Genomic DNA, 18,360 nt, shown 5'->3' on the forward strand with positions numbered 1-18,360 from the left:
GAGATAGATAGGTAATCAAAAAATATGAATTGCTAATAACCTTTGACTCAAATGACGGATTTAACTGAAAAATGGCGAACAAAATTGTGCTGAAAGGGGAGCCCCTTCTCCCAAAATTTTAGGCATAGGTACATCTCTGATGGTGCATTGCAGCAGGCAGGCTTTTCAGGACTGAAAATCCGCCATTTATTTTTTGTTTGATGTGAGAGATAACCACAGGTATACCCGCAGCTACCTGAAAAGGTAAAGGCAGAAAAATTCTTTTTGCAGGTCAGAAAACAACAAAATACCATCAGGCTAGAGGTGGGTGGAGGCAAGAGGACACTATGTGAAATTTTGGAGTTGGAGGGGGGCTATTGACAAAGTTTAGAACACGAAGCACAAATGTCTTCTGGTAGCTGTGGTTATTCAGCGCAATAACCACAAATACCCTACATCGGGAAAGAAAGTGCATCACGGAAACAAGTGTTGGGGGGGAATGGGAGAGGGGTGGGGAGGCGGGGAGGCCTTTAGTGGTTGGGAGAGCAAGCCCAGATGAGGGGGCACTTCATGAGTGCCTGGGAGGACTGGGAATCATTTCATTTTTCGTCATTTTCCCCAAAAACCGCAGGTATCGGATAAGTACAGATAACCTCAGCTATTGGTAGTACATTGTTATTATACCCGCGGATATTGGGAAAAAGGAAAAAAATAAAAGATATTAAAGAAATAATATGCTTTCAGCTACAGTCAGGTAGGAGGGGCAAAGTGGACATGGCCGTAGGCCATGGCTAGTGGTCTGGTAGTATTTTAAAATAGAGAGGTGGAACATGTGTACTGGACATGGCTGAAGGCCATGCCTAGTAGCCCCGTGGTGTTTTAAAATGGAGAGTAGAAATGGCCAATGTCTGTGCTTAGTAAACATGACCGAAGGCTGTGGCCATGGCCAAAAGAAACATATTGGGGGAACATATTCAGTGGACACGGCCAAAGGCCGTGGCTAGTGGACTGGTACTGATGTCAAATATATAGTGGACATGACTAAAGGCCATAGCCAGTGGCACGGAACAAACCTATGGTATAACAAAACCCTTGAAATTCAATGAAAAAACTTTAGTTAATGTTTAGTTAAGCTGATCAGATTTATCGCAACAAAACCCTTGAAATTCAGTGCACCGGGGAAGTCATTAACTCAGCGTGTTCCTGTTCCAAAAACCAAGAGCACATATATATTATAAGAGAAGGGATTCACAATAACATGCAACAATAGTTTTTACAGCTACAGCGAAATAGGAGGTGCAAAATAGACATGGCCAAAGGCCATGGCTAGTGGCCTGGTACTGTTGTAAAATATACAGTAGACACGGCCAAAGTGGTGTGGAAAAAAATGATAGTATGACAAACCCTTTTAAATTCACTGAAATAACATTTGTTCAAGTTTAGTTAAGCCGGTCATGACATCCCCAATGTGCTGAATTTCAATGGTTTGTTGCAGTAAATCTGATCAACTTAACTAAATTTTACCTAAAGTTTTGTCAGTGAATATATATATCTATATATATATATATATATATATATATATATATATATATATATATATATATATATATATATATATATATATACAGATGTAAAACAAACAAACAAAACATCGGGGAATGCCGTGGTGAACAAGAAAACAATCAAGCAAAAATCGCTGGAAACGTTTTTATTGGCAAAAACAAAGCACAGCAAATGCTGAGCACACAGGGAAAAGAGGTAACACATTTCACGCTCTCAGGGCACTAGGCCACTCCATATATATGTACTGCCAAAGGATAACGGATATCTTTATTTTTGATGGCTCGATAATGTTGAAGTAGCCTCAATTTGAGCAGGCATATCGTTGAGCCTATGTATTGAGCCATCAAAAACAAAGATATCAGTTATCCTTTGGCAGTACATTTTGAGGAGAAACACAACAGCTATCCCTCTTTATTAAAATGTAGTGGTCTTGCTTATATTCCTGAACACAGGAGAAAAGGCAATGGAGAAAGACACTTAAGGCAATTGGAATCCAAGCTGATTATAAAATGTGGAACTGTGAAACCAGCAGGACACAATATGGACGAAGAGCTAGCAGTGCATCTGCTTAGTTACTAATGGTGCGTATAGTGATCTATCCTGCATTTGGACATACTCCCAAAAGCGAATAATGTATTTTAAGCATTTTCTGTTGTAATTGTATAAAACTGTGTAATAGGATGCCCATGTGGCCCACTTGGGCGTAATAACTAGCACATATGGGTACTGATATATATTTATATATCAGTACGATTGCAAAGAGTTAAGACACTGGTATATTAATCTTAGCATCCGCTTTCACCTTCCCTCCCCTATTCACCTTAGTGTGGCAGCTTTTACGTGGTAGCCTCCAGTAGTCCTGGTTCTGGACCACCTACATGTTATGTGTACATGATTAGATTAATTTATTGCTAAATAGTATTTTACTACTTCACGGGCAAAGTTATTATCAAACTTATGATGGGATTTAATTGTCCACCTTTACTTGCTATTTAGTACATGATTGTAGACTTTTAAACATTGGTTTACTATTTGATCGATAAGGAAAAAGATGTTCCAAGATGGCTGCCATTTTAACATCATAGTCATGCCATCTTCAGGAAATCATGTGATCGGTCTGTAATGATAGAGAGGAAAATGGTATAGACAATCCCAGTATGCTACATAAATGCTGGCCTGTAACATGATGAACTTATGCACCTGACCAAGTCCTGGCTCGGGGATGGAACGTGTGGTGAGCATGGAGTGCAAACTCCAGGACTACCTGTATTCCGAGTAAGTCCATGTCTGTCTTGTTTGTGGAAAACTGTATTTACAATAAACTGGTGATTTAAATAAAATACACAAGTGTGTCAGCGCTACCGAGTGCCCTGGTTCTTTCTGTTTGTTGGATTGACATGACATCCTGATTATTTAGGGATGATTTTTAGATCGCAAAAAAATGTGTTTGTGAACATTTAGTGGTCAGCTTCTAGGACCACCCAGGAGCACCTACATAGAGGCTGAGCACCGTTTGCTGGAAGCAAATGCGTGTTGAACTGTTGGACTCCAGCCCTTTAAGACGAGGTAGCAATACCCTTGATATGGATGGGGATGCAGAAGTTACACAAACATCAATAATTGAAACGACTCAGGTAGTTGGTAAAAAGGTAACTGTTTTAATATCAGTTATTTAAAACAAGGAGTACAACGGACATCAGCGGACGTCTCAGCGTGAGATCTCTCAATGCATCTTAAAAAAAGCATTCTTTTATCACAAAAAATCGTCATTGATGATGTCAACCTACGTATTACTAACGTCATCCTAAGTGGCAAACTACAAAAACCTAGTGGCAATTGTGATAGGCTCTTAAGGAACCACTAAGTATACAATCAATACTTATCTAAGTGAGTGAAGAAAAGTGATAGGTTTCTTAACATGAGGTGGGGCAACTAAGCCCTTCCCTTAAACAAGTCACTATGAACATCACTAAATACGCAACGTCCCATTGTCTACACAAACTATAGGACCCTTAATCACGCAGCCCCCTGCAATTGGTTGGCACTCTAACCTCCGTCAGTACTTTTCAAACTACGTTAGCAGCACGCAGGCTGGCTTTCCAGGTGCAACCATAGCTTCCCACCAATTAGTATATTCATCTTTCATCACCTCAGTGGTCTGCTGTCAATGAAGGCTTTGAACTTGTCCTTCGGAGTGTTCTTTTGCTCTGGAGAATTCAGGGGAGTGAAGGCACGCTCTGCCTTCATGCGTAGGTGTGACCATCGTGTTCGTCCAACTTCATCCTTCCACGTGACTGAAGACCACAAAATCGAGCCCTACTGGATTTTAAATACTATTTTCTAATAGACCTCTGACGTCTTCCTTGTTTTTATCCATGTCTTCTTAACAAGAGTTTTGTTTTTTCACACAATTTGTATCCAATGTCTGCTCATCCGAGCCTTATAAGACCTTGGCTTCTTGGCTCATCCAGTCTCGCCTTTCTGAGATCTGCTTCTGTACTTCAATTGCTTTTTTAACTGCGACACACTGGAAAAGAGGCCTTCCTTCTCTGGTCCAGCTCTGTTATAATTCGTAGTGGAAACAACCATTCTTTACTCACTTCAATATATATATGTATATGTTGGCGCAACCTGCAATCTATTCACTATAAATTTAGCCTCAAGAATACTTTGTCTGCTTGCTTTTCTTTGCTTCTGTACACGTGTAAAATAACTTTATATCTTCATCAGTTCTGTAGCATAAACTTCTTCATCTTGAGCTCAAGATGTCACTTATCTTTGATACCTTCTAGATGCCTTATAGAATATCTACATTCTCTAGTCTTTGCATCTCTTCCATGTACGTCAGTTTAGCTGCATGTGACATCACCATTCTTCCCTTTCATTTATTGGTCCTGCTTCTTCCGGGATTTCATTCAAATGGCCATCATACTGTCTCGTATGCAGGTATGGCTTTCTCAATGGGAACCTTGTTTCCAGGAGTCTCTTCGATACCGGTATTGCCACTGGTACCGCACGTGTCTCACACTCTGGTTCACAACATATAGGCAATATGGGCGAAGTGGTTGAGGTGGGGGTACTTGGCTCCTTCTATATATATATATATAAACTATAGTTATGGTTCAGATGCATTCCCCCTAGGAAGAGCCCTTTTTGGCTAATAAAATTTGCGCCATTTGACAAAATATAAAAACTTTTTGGTGCTGTTTCATTATGGGGGGCACATAGTTATAGAAGGGTTTCAAAACGTGCAAAATGTGGATCTACTTGAATGAGAAAGAAATTCCTATCTCAATTGTAACCTAAACTGCTGGACTCATATTCATCAAACTTGCATGAGGAGCTTTGGCCAAGACCCGAAAGCATCCTCTGTTTTATTTTTTTTTAAATGCCAATATGTAGGTACAAACAGCCATGCACTGGCAATCTGGCCACTAGCCATGGCCACCAGGGGACCAGCTACGGGGTAAACTGGACACTGGACCTGGCCTCCGGCAATGGCCATAGTCTACTATTTGAGATGGCTAGTGTGGCCTGCAAAATGACTGAAGCCCATGCCCCATGGACTGTGGTCACTGGCCATGGCACTATGCCATGGCCAGTGAACCATGACCCCATTATTGAGGAATAGTGACCACTGGACCAGGTTACAGGCCATGGTGAATGGTTTCTGTGAGTTGATTTGTGGGGTATGCAACGTGGCTGAATCTCATGGCCCAGGGAGTGTGGCCAGTGGCCATGGCCACAAGTCATAGACAGTGGGCTGCAATCCCGCAATTGGGCTATAGTGGCCTCTGGGCTGGGCTGCAGGCCCGGGCCAATCTCTACTGTGGGTTGCTTCCCCAACCGGCATCATCTTTAAAGCCCATCCCCCAGGGTTTGTGGGCACATGCCATGGCCACAACCCATACACAGTGGCCCACGGTCCCACTATGGTATCATGGGAACTGTACAAGGCTGCAGACCAGGTCCAGTGGCTATTGTGGGTAGCTTGGTGGGGCCTTGACATGACTGAACCTCATGGCCCAGGCACTTCAGCCGTAACTTGCATCCCCTGCATTTGTTGCTCAAAACGACACAAGTCAATGTGTATCACAAAATAAAAAGTAAAAGCAACTTTATAGTTGTTTTATTTATTTTAAATAAGATTTTTAAATAGCTTACATAAAGAGTTCAAACAAAAGGAAACATCTTCAGCTACAAAAAGTGTTAAAATTCAATGAAAAAAACGTTGTTAAAGGCACATATTGGTTAAGTTGCCCGTTCCAATTTCCACCGTAAATTCATTGGGTGGGCTTGCAACATGGCTGAAGCCGATACCCCAGGGATTGCATGGCCGCAGATTAAGGACAGGGGCTCCTTATGCTATTAAGGGGGTATGGTGGGCACTGGGCCAGGCTGCAGGGTAGGTTCAGTGGATATTGAGGGTGACTTGGCGGGGCCAGGATCATGATTGAGCCCCATGCCCTGGGCAGTTCACCCATGGCTTGCATCCCCAACATGTGCTGCTCAAAGTGACACACATCAGTATGCGCTGCTAAAAATATGTTTGGCACCGAAGAGTTATAGTTATTTCATATATATATTAAAAGTGGAATTATTACTAATTTACATACCGTGCTGGAATATCATTAAACTTCTTTAGTTATAAAAAAAACTTTGAATTTTAGTGAAAACACATTGTTAAAGCGATGTAAAAACTAGAATTCTGTGAAAAAACATTGTTAAAGGGATGTCATGGTTAAGTTGTTCCAATAAAAATCTTTAAAATGTAATTAAAAACTTTGTTAAAGGGACGTTATGGTTAAGTTACTCTAATAATACCTTTGAAATTCAGAGAAAAAGCATTGTTAAAAGGATATTATGATTACAGCACAAAAAACAAAGCAAGTCGCTGGTTGTGGCAAGCTATGCACCCATAACTCGCGCCCCCACCATGCACTGCTCATACTAACGCCCCAGTGCATCAAAGATGGCACCTCAGTGTTTGATGTAAATTCATAGGAAATGGACGGGTCTTATGCACCACCTATACGTATGAAAACTCACATTAAAGTGAGGTTTGACTTTAATGTGAATTGTATGAGTGTAGGTGGCATATACAAGTTTTATATTTCATCCATTTACACAATGTCCATCTCCCATACATCTCAGACACATATGAAAACTGACATCAAAGTCAGTCTTGACTCTTGTGTGAGGTTTCATATGTAAATTGTGCACGTATGTACATCTCCTACACATACGTGTATAGTTTGTATAGTAGATGTACATTCATTCTGCGCATTTCATACATGCTTGATCTAGGCACAAAAGCTCGTATTAAAGTGAGGTCTAACTTTGATGTGAATTTCTATACGGAAATGAGGCAGGAGGTTTACATTTCATACATGTATGCAACTTACATCTCCTATACCTGTCCGTCCTCACTTTGATCTGAGTTTTTTATACATATAGTAGTGTACATGTAGTGTACATATAGGAAAAATGTCCATCTTCTACGTGTAGTTGTACAGTTTGCATAAAAGATGCGCATGCGTGATATGTAGAGAAATCGTAAAACTTGTAATATCTCAAAATTGTCCAGCTCAATTTTTCAATTTTATTTTCAATATAACAAATCCAGATAAGATGTAGGAGCATGACAAAAATCTTGTTAAAATCGGAGCAGCCAATTTTAAGATATTTGGTCGTAACATTCCTTTAATTTCCCAATGGGAAATCCCCACGATTGTAGTTGTTCAAAAGCCACTGAAAACATGTTTTTAAATATGAAGCCGATCATGAACAATTTGTACCTTTTCCATGTTGGGGCAGATGCCTTCCCAATGTACTGTGTACATTTTTCTGAATTTTTTATGGAAGGATTTAAAAGTTATTAAGAAATGTTATTGTCTGAAACGCCAAAGACAATTCCACTTAATTTTAATCATGCCATGCGCTAGCACAGTGGCATGTATATATATATAAGAGTTGGAGGTGAGGGCCTGGATAAGGTCCTGAAGGTTATGGGGTGTTCTTCATAAAGTTGCCTCAATGGGGTGGATGAAAAGTAGAGATGGTGATCTGCTAAAGGTTGCCCAGGTGGTTGTCCCACAAAGAGCTAGCTCCATTGCCACCCGTATATATGTGGAGCTAGGAAGGGGGCTGCTCTGAACGCCTGGCCCAGGGGGGCACTGTAGTGATCCCTTCAGGAGTTAGCAGGTTGGTGGAGCATCATCCCCTGAGGTTAATCACATATGCAACGAATTTCGTTTTACAGTTAATTAAATGGTTAATCTTGTGACAGAGTGTGTCATTGAAGTTGACGGACTTTGTATTTAGTGAATGTGGGCACATTGAACATGTACCACATTCGTGAAAGCCAGAGATTGTTTGCATCCTGAGCCAAGTGGAGATGGTTTGTACTAGCGGTGCCATGTAAGATGGACTAAGCATGTCCATGAGGGTTGCAGCTTTTGAGCCTTTGGCTTCACTACTCAGTGCCACTTGTCGCTAAAAATTGCAACATTCAATTATTTGTATTCAAATACCAAGCTTAGCCCAAGTACGTTTAAACACAGGACACTCTATGCCATTAGATTACATGCAACCTTCACAATCACATTAGGGGGCGACCCAATGAACAACCAATAAGAAGACAAGACACACCCCCCTATTGCATTGCATGTCTCTTACTACATATACTGCATTCAAGATGGCGGACAGGATCGAAAGATCACCATGACCGCACATCCTGACTGCAGAAGCCACCATGGCCCTTCATGTTAAGTTCTTATCCCTCCCTCACTGAACGTACCTCCACGCCCGCTCATTGCACGCCCCTTCACTTATCCCAGCCTGCCCGCCCCTCATCATGTTTGGGCCATCCACTTCCCAATCTCCCTTTCTTTCTTCTCCCTCCCCTTTGAGGTCACTGCCTCGCCAATCATCGATAGACTCAAGAACACTAGCACATGCCCCCAGCAATCAGTCCACCGCCACCACCACCCTCGCACGTAACACCATTCTTCAAGCCCACCACGATGGGAGCACCACGCCACCCAAGCAGTGGCTTGCAGATCACAAACGATATGATAACCCCCCACTCCCATGGGCCGCTACTCACCCAGCATGGCATAATACTGACCCTCCCATGCAGTCGACTATTGCTACCATTTCCCTAAAAACGCTGCATTGAGCCATACCAGCGTGCTGCTGCACACTTAAATCTTATGGTCTGACCAGCCAATTGGTCGCTGCTGCACTAACCAACACTTCCATCCTTCACTCTGGACGCCAGCTTTCCCCATTAATCATACTTCGGTCCTGACCAAACAAGCAGTACTCATCACAGCCCCATGTACCCTACAGCACCACATAGGCAGGCTTATCACACCCCAATGACCACATTCACCACCCACCACCGCCTCTCTAGTGACAGCTCACTACCAAGCAGAGCCCAGCACTGCAGCCGTCCACCATGCCCACCAGGCATGAGTCCACCAGGCACTATGCCACACTTTACCTAAGGGTCTTTAGCTGTTCCACTGACACATAGCTGGACCTTTTGCGCCACCTTCACAGGGACAATGACCCTCTGCCCCTAATACTATGACTCCATCCCTTTCTCCCTAGCTCGCTATCCAGCAGAGTTCAATATTGAAGCCTCCACCCGGCACAACTGACATGAACCATTCTTTACCCAGTAAATCACAAACTCTTTACCACAGCCAAAGGGCCATTAAGCAGCCCCCACTTCCATTAAGGTTAGACAGTACCACTAACAACTTGTTCTTCAGTTTTCTGTCCCCCCCCCCCCGGTGCATATCCTTCTTCCCCCTTTGACTCATAAATCATGTACTATGTAATGTATTATTAAATACAACATGCAATGTGTAATACGTAGTCAAATTGTGTAATGTGCAATGCAACTTGCAATATCAATAATGTTTTTAAATCACCCACTGTGACATATTCACGTAACTCAAATTTCATAAAACAAATGAACCACCATCGCTCTTTGATTACCTACATTTCATAAAGTAGCATTTTTTAAGAAAGTTATCAGGAAAGATACGCGGGCAATTTGGTGTACCCTAAATAGTATTGATGACCAGCAGTCAACCTTGCAAAGTTGTTGTGGGTCGGAGAATGCCTGGGTGGAGCATCTGACCTCTAAATTCAAGAGAAACGCGGGATATATGACATCTATTGCTGAGGATAATGGGTGGAAAGTTCAATTTGACAGATTTGATATAGGGATGATCATAGGGGATCTAAAAAACTCTCGAGCTAGTGGTCCGGATGGGGTCTCAAATTGTATATATAAGCAAAATCCAGCTCTGTGGTCTGATATTCTATTTAGGTTGTTTGTTCAAATTGCTGAAGGTACTGTGTGTCTGAGTGCCTGGCAAAAGGCTGTCATTGTTCCTGTTTACAAGATAGGTGACAGAGCTATGCCAGTGAATTACCGTCCCATAGCTCTAACTGACTTCTCTGCAAAAATGTTTGCCAAACTAATACTGAGGGACCTGACTAGATGGGCTGAAGCGAATAATATACTTAGCCCGCTGCAAACAGTCTTTCGTAATGGAATTGATACCACCATGAGTGCTCTAACTCTATGTGCCTGTGCCTCAGATATTGGAGAGAAATTTCAGAAATCCCTGCATATTGCAGTCATTGGTCTTGAGGCTGCATTCGATAACATTGATATTAACAACCTGTGGGACAAACTAATAAAGTGGAAAATCGATAAGGGCCTCGTAAGAATGATAAAGCTGTTGTATTCAGAAAATACAATTAGGGTGCAATTGAACAGGCATGGGGACCTATATAGTGCCATCTTGGTTGCAAAAGGAGTGTGTCAGGGTTGTACGGTGGCTCCCATGCTTTTTCATCTTTACCTTGACAATCTTTGGACTGAGAGTCAAAAAGTGGAAATATTATCCACCTAAGTATGCTGATGATTTAGTATTGTGGGATTACACGCAGGGTGGTCTACAGAGAGCATTGGAGGGTGTCGAGAGATATTTGGTTAAAAACAAGATGCTAATTAATACGTCGAAATCTTTTGTTATGACTTTTTCTAAGAAACGTAACGCAAAATCTTATGCCTGGAGATTAAACGATTTACCTGTTACTAGAGTAAACACTAGAAGTTACCTAGACTTGTCGATTTCAACCATCTCCTCCACTCAGCATCAAAAAGGAAAAAATGAAGGAAAAGGTATTGCCAAGTATTTCTAGGATGAAGGTGGTCAAACGTAAGCTGTGCATGTTCTCTCTGGCACCTCTTATTGAGTTGTATAAACTAAAAGTAACAATGATGGTATTATATGGCTGTGAATTGACCTAATTTCAAAATCTGAGGTTTCTCGATTGCCTAGTGGGAAACATCTGGGGGGCAGTCTTGGGCCTTCCAAAGACTATCCCCATTAGCGTAATTTGTCTTGAGCTGGGGTTAATATTGTGGTGTGGCCAGTATATAAAACGTAGCCTGACATTGTCTTATAAACTAACCGTGGCAGGGTGGACTAGTCTGGGGTCGGACCTGTATGAATGTCTAAAAGATAGGTTGAAATTGGTCCCGTTCGTGAGAAGGTTTGAGGAACGGTATATGGCATTCGAAGAAATTACCCTGATTAAAATAACTGATTCCAATTGTGTAAAGAAGAGAAAGATTTGGCAATGGGAGAAGATTTCGGAAATGCAGACCTGGACAGACTGAAGCTGTGTAGGGGGAAAGAGTTATATCATATTCCAATGTCAACCCCCCGGTCGTACCTCCTCAAGTTTACATCTCAGAAATTGATGGATTGGTACTTTAAATTTCAGTTGAATATTTTACCTACTTTGGAGGTTATTGGGTCTAAGTTGAAATTGCCTAGAACCCTGCAGGGCTGCCGGGCTTGTGGTGATCCAGAAATAGAATAATCGAATCACCTGGTTCTAAGATGTACCTCCTTTATGGAAGATAGGATTGCTTTACTGGGTCCTCTTATGGACCTAAATGATCAAGGCCCTCATTACGACCCTGGCGGATTTTTTCCGCCATCGACGGACTTTCCGGCCATGGCGCAAAGTCCCTTTACGCCATGGCGGATGGCGGACTTACCGCCCCATTCCGAGGTCGGCGGGGCGGTAAGTCCCCATTGACCCATTTACCCTTCCCCATTCCCATTTCGGCCCCATAGGGCTCAATGGGAGTGGGGAAGGAGTTAATTACGCCACCGTAAAATACGGTGGCGTAATTAACACCAAGGTCCCAGAGCGCCATGGATTTTTCCGCCCGCAAAAAGCGGGCGGAAAAATGACCATGGCGCTCCAGGAACTCGTAGTTGGCGGTAAGGGGTCCGCGCAGCTAACGCTGGCGCAGACCCCTTAGCGCCAGGGTCGTAATGAGGCCCCAAGTGATCAGAGCTTTGCTATGGAACAGGCATAAAACGACTTCTTATCAGGCTTCATACTAGCATTATGTAAACTCTTGGAAAAAGTAATCTTAAAACTGAATCAAATTGTGCAACAGGGGGAGAAGGATTGGCGGTCCATTTGGGATTAACTGTGCCCACTATGGTGTAATTAATGGTGTAATCAATATGGTTGAGAAATGAGGACTATTGTCTGTGTTGGCTTGATTTGATGTTTATCTATGTTCTGCTTTTTGATTTAATTGAGATTTGTAAGTGTAAGTGTAAAAGTTTAAATGTAAACTGAAAACACTTTTAAAAAACTGTACTCACTTGCCACCACCACCATCATCCCAGTGCTGTACCTTTGCATGTCTTCACCTCGGTGCAACAAAATATTGGGAAGAATAGTGTTGGAACATTCCTGAACAATTACTGTTTGTGTTTGCAAGCCATAATGCACGGTTCACAGCAGAATCTTCAATCAGTATGAAAATAGGAATAATTCACATGCACACTCTATTCTATGATAACTGGAATATGCCAAGCTACTGTTCAACTGCACATCAACACAGTTTCTGTTTTTGCGCTGACATGAAAGGGACAGATTCTGATATAGGCATTACAAAGGTTCAAATGATGCGCAAGAACACTTTTGTATATTCCGCCGAATTGTAACCCTCAGCAAAAAGGGAGGTAATTATGAACTACCAACCTTTTGCTACAAATTGCAGGATACCGCCCCACACATTGATTTCTAGCTTGGCAACCCGCTTAGCTACTGTAACATTCATATGCTTTAAGTTCCAGCACTATTGGATATTGCTACCAGTCACTTCTTGGTTCTGTTAGTAAACAGTGGCAGCTGGTGAGTTTGAAACCTGGGGGGGAGTACATTTCCCTGGGGCAATTTTTGAGGATGCGTGCACAGCGCGCAAGCCCACACCACCCATTGAAAAAAGGCCTCCAAAATGTGCAATTTACTGTCCAAAAAACCCACCGAAATATGACAAAAAGCATTAGGTTTTACATACTAATGGTGGTACATTATTGTTACGTGTGCAAGTGTGACGGTGTATTTTACAGCAGCTTGTATTGAGAATAGCTGGTACTGTGGTGTATGCATAAAGAAATTAATTATATAGTCAGTAATGATGGAGACATATATGTTTGTCATGATGTTACTGGCATCCATAGGTCTTCATCCTCTTACTAAGGTGGGATTTTAGGCATTTTCTGAAAGGGGAGAAACTAAGCTAAAATATAACTTTTTCGTTTTTGACCTCTAATGGATATCTGCTTCGCTGAGTTGCCATTGCTTCAGTTGCTCAAAGTTGAAACACGTGGAATGCACAAGTCACACAAATAGCACATACATATTGCATGGAGAAAAATGCAACAGAAATAGTTTACATTTTCAGTGCTTTATTATCAACCAACAACCATAACATCATAATCTGATCAACAATTAAATAAACTTCACATTTCTCACTGTTCTGTCAAAAATATCACTGCAACCTTACACAAAATTCTAACATGTTAGGCCATTGAAACAAAGAATTCAAGGTAACCCACAAAATAACGGCAAATAGCTTGTTACAGAACATTCACACAAGGTCAATCATTTTGAAAGTTTTTACACAAATTGGGCACGTCTATTTTTCAGAGAGGCAAATTTATCAATAGTCTGTGTATTGAAGTCAGGGATCTCTTGAATGAGTTCTTTTTCCATGGAGAGCATGGCCAAAACATTCAGACGATCCTCAGTCATTGTGTTTCTCAAGAATGTTTTCACTCGCTTCAGGGTGGAGAAACATCACTCAGACTCAGCTGTTGTCATGGGTGTAGTAATCAGAATCTTTAATAACTGCATTGTCTCACAAAAAGCTTCTTCGAGATTGTTTTCAACTAACAATTTTAATAAAGAAATTGCCCCACTCACACTAGAGAATTCCGGTCTCTCATAAACAATTGAAAGCTCAGTGCGCATTCTTTCCTTGTTTAACATGGGTTACGCTTGGACAGTTGCAGTCAGTGCATCATTGGGAAAAGACTGTCCATGCGTTTGAAATAGGTCACTCTGCAACAATTTGGCCCCCTCCAAATGTTTAGTAAATGCAAAGCGTTCTTGGGCTTGTGTAACTATGATATCACATACTTCTTTTGCCAAACGATTCAAAGTGGTCATATTTATATTGCGACTTGCAAAAGTTGCCTCTGATGGAAGTTTAGCTTCCAAATTGTCAGTGCTTTCACATACTCTGCCAATGCACTTGATAAAAGTAGCAGTAGCTTTCTGCACATACACAGAGTCAATGTCTCGCTTCTGAAGCTGGTAATATAGAATGTCAACATGGGGCATTATGTCATTGAACAAAAAAAGGAAGAAAAGGAACTCCTTCTCTTTCAGAGTTCCCCTCAAAATCATCCAGTTTTTCAATGATCTCAAAGCATCCACAGAGTGCTTCCCTATGCTGATATATGGCTTCTACTACCCGAATATGGTAGCTCCAGTGTGTGCGAGATGGTCTTTTGTCTGATACCTCATCTAGAACTTCGGTTCTTTTTGGAGATTGAGAAAAAAATGTACAGAAGCCAGAGATATCAGTAAAGAAAATTCGAGCTTCTGATATTTTGGAAACAGCTTGTTCAATGATGAGGTTAAGCTGGTGTGCATAACAATATACATAATGGGCATTTGGATACACTTCAGCTACTTTCTTTTGGACTCCACCAGACGCCCCCCACATTACACTTGCACCATCATATGTTTGCGCAATTACTTTTTTGTGGCAATCTTCAGGGAATACTTTGTTCAATTTTTCCATTATGGCAGTAGCAATGGTCTGCGCACTAGAGTCTTTCAGATGAGTAAATCCATAAAACCTTTCAACAATTCTGTATCGTTCATCAATGTAGCGATAGACTAGCACAGACTGAGTCTTAGTGGAAACATTAGTTGTATCGTCTGCCTGAATAGCCACATAATCTGTGCGTTTTAACTGCTCTAAAATGATCTCTCTGGTGACCGTGAGCATGAAGTCCAGCGGCTCATTCTGAATTGTTTTTGAAGTGCCCTTGAATACTGTTGCATTCTTTAAATGCAGTTCCGTTGCACTGTCTGTGCTGGATACAAAATCCACCAGGCCTCTAAATACACCAGGATTCAAAGAATCTTCAGTTTCATCTTGGCCACGTAAAGCCAATTCAAACGCACCACAAAAATGCACACAGTCGATTAACTTTGACAAGATGTATCGTTTTTATCCACATCCTCATTATGCTTTATCACGCTCCGGCGATAGGCATCATCCAACTGTGTTGCAATGTTTACAGTTCCCAACATGCGCAGCTGTAATATATTCTCAATATGAGATTTGCACGATTCATGTCTCTTGCTTTTTTCTGACAAATGCTTTAAGTCATTGACTCCTGTTTATGTCCAGGCCGTTTCACCTTCAAACAGGCAGGAGAAGCAGAACAAAGACTGCTTAGCAATGCTACTAGTGAACCATGACTTATTTTCATACCAAACCATGGAAAATGTGTGTGTGTAAGCCTTTCCTCTATCTTTTGTGGACTGTTCAATTTTTAAATCTGGCCGATCAGGCCCTAGTCTTTTCACCTCCAGTTATTCACTGTGTGTGATTCCGTAAAATGGTTTTGAGAGCAATTGGGCCACTGAATTCATTTTCAGCAAGAGGGACACCTGTTAATAAGCAAAATGATTATGTACATATGTATATGGGATCATGTAGTAACTGTTAGGTATGCTCTTTAATAACACATGAGTATAATTTGTCGGTACTAGACACAGGTACTGTGGGAGCAATGGTGAAGATCAGAAAGAAGGCATTATGATGTTTCAAAGACTGTGGGATTTTTCATTGGTAAAACTGAAATCACTGTATACCATTCAACTGGACGTTACCAGGACATCATGCGGTAAGTGGGAACCAGCACCCAACCCTATCCTTCGAAAAACAGTTTCCAAATGGACAAGTTTTCTCCCGTTGAACCATATCGTATCAAAACAAAAAAAGGGATACTGTTACATCGTTGAACAATAAGCATTATATGTCTTATGACTTTCCATTTTCACATGCCACCCTCTCAACTAGCCATAGATACCATTATGCAGTCTGTACTGTTATCAGATTTTCCCCACCTCATTGATCCCCACAAGCATGGGCTTGTTTAAAAGAAAAATGTAAACAAGATAGCTGTGTGCCTTCTTTACTAAAGATGAACCCAAACAGAGTTGGAGAGCCCTGAGCACCTAACCCTACAAAAGACGTTCTGGAGAATGGTCCCTGCAATTAACTCCTTCGCAGGCTGTGGGAAATCCAAATCCCGGAAGGTGCACTGTGGATGGGATTTGTGATGGGAGTCTGTTCACAGGGGCCCATCCCTGGGCATGTGATTTGTGTAAATGGGGAGGGGAGGGCTATATAACACTACAAGCACCATTACATTTAGCCAGACTTATTGTGGCTTTGTCTTCACTTGTTTATAAGGGTCCTTTTTGTGTCAAAGATAAATACAGCAGCAGCATGATGAAAACATAACGTCCTCCAGGTGAGGATTGTAAAATCATCACTGATAATTTTTTTCGGAAGATAATCAATCATGCACTCTGCATACATTTAAAAGGAGCAAGTGAGTTCCACTTTCTACCTTTTGAGCACTATATCAGTCTGAGCATATACCCATTTTTCTACCAAAGCAAAGTTGCAGAAGCACATGCGTTCTTTGCAGGAAGGTTTCTTTGTGAATGACTATGGCTAATACAATGCAGAGGGTGGGGGTTTGTTTCCACAATAGTACTCAACCACCCAGGACCACAAACATCAAGCACCAGAACAGAGGTAAACCACTGTTTCTATCAAACTCCTAAAAATCATGCTTTTGAATAACAACCAAAGGGAATCTTTACAACAGGGAACACTTGAATCTATCCTAGGAGAAACCCTGGCAGTAGGATGTTGGCAATAAACATACCAGCCATGGCATACCCGTTTTACCTCTGATACTGGGGAGCAAACGGCAAAAATAAAGATGGGGCAGGTTGGAGGGATAAGAGAAGCTGAGGGTAGAACCTGGTTTAAAAAATACATAAACACATTTAAACACCTGTATTCAAAAAGTGTCATACTCATTCAGACCTTGTGAAATGTTGCGCATCCCCCGAGTCACACCACATCAGTGGGAGGGAGTGAAGGTTGTGGGGCTGTCTGCAGGCAGGGCACATACCCAAAAATGTTCCTCTCTGGACCCGGCATGCGGTCTATTCGCATGTGCAGCTGTCAATTATTGTGTTTTTAAGTTCAAGAGTTTTATAGAGGCATGTACAATAGCTTGTGCATGAACTGGAAGAACATACAACAGAATCCTTCCGAATCCCTGCACCCTAGGGCAGATTTACAAATAAACAGACTTTATAGTTTTCATGTAAACGTTCCCCCAATAAACACTCACACAACCAAGTGCATTAAAATGTAGCATTTTTTGGGGCACAAATACCATCAAGAGATCCACTGTTGTCGGGCACTCGGAAGGTCATAATAATGTATGTTGAGGCTTCATAAACAGGTAAATATACTAAATACATGTAAAAGGGTGAAGCGCAGTTAATGTTGGAGGAATACAGCTGCGAGGGTCAGAGTTAGTTCACTCGTTTGCATGGCTAAGGCTACTGTGGAGCAAGGCGAAATGTGCAGACGGCCAGACATGTTATTCTGTGTTCACGCACTGTGAGTGATGGGTGGGGCTGGGGTGCCCAGCAATGTTCACTGCACACCGCCATCATCTTATTTAGCAATGGCACTGATACGTTGTTTCCCCACGCAGTTCTAGCGCGCATCGCCCCAGCCCCAACCTGGCCCTGAACGCTGGCCACATAACAAGTAAATGGGCATCTTTCTAAAGTCGGCACCACCTGCCTGCCACACTTCCTCCACCGCACCCCCCCGCCGCCCCTGACATTCTTCACCATGCCAGAACCCCAAGCCCCTCACGTGAGCCACCTCCTTGTGTTGCTATAACAGGCACGCTGTTCATACCGGGCGCTTAAATCGATGCCCTGCAGTACCGGCACATATCACAGCCATGGGAATATATGTTGTGCGCACTCTGCATATCACGCAGGTGAAACAGTGCCCTGCTATATACCTGTACACATCACACCAAGTAAGTAACACACGCCCCAGTGTGGCCACGATAGACATATCTCCCGGTTTCTGTCACTGGACATGTCACACATGTATGAACTGGTATACCCGTTCATAACATACCCCAGTACACAACACTCACACGTCATGCTGCTGCACATATCCCACATATAGCTCAATTAACTGCTTCAGTCAGGCCATAACATGAACCGAACACGCTGCTACCCCTGTGCATAACACAAATGGCCTTGCAGCCA

The sequence above is a fragment of the Ambystoma mexicanum genome, chromosome 2p, assembly GCF_040938575.1.
Source record: "Ambystoma mexicanum isolate Mex_15411 chromosome 2p, UKY_AmexF1_1, whole genome shotgun sequence".
Classification (NCBI taxonomy): Eukaryota; Metazoa; Chordata; class Amphibia; order Caudata; family Ambystomatidae; genus Ambystoma; species Ambystoma mexicanum.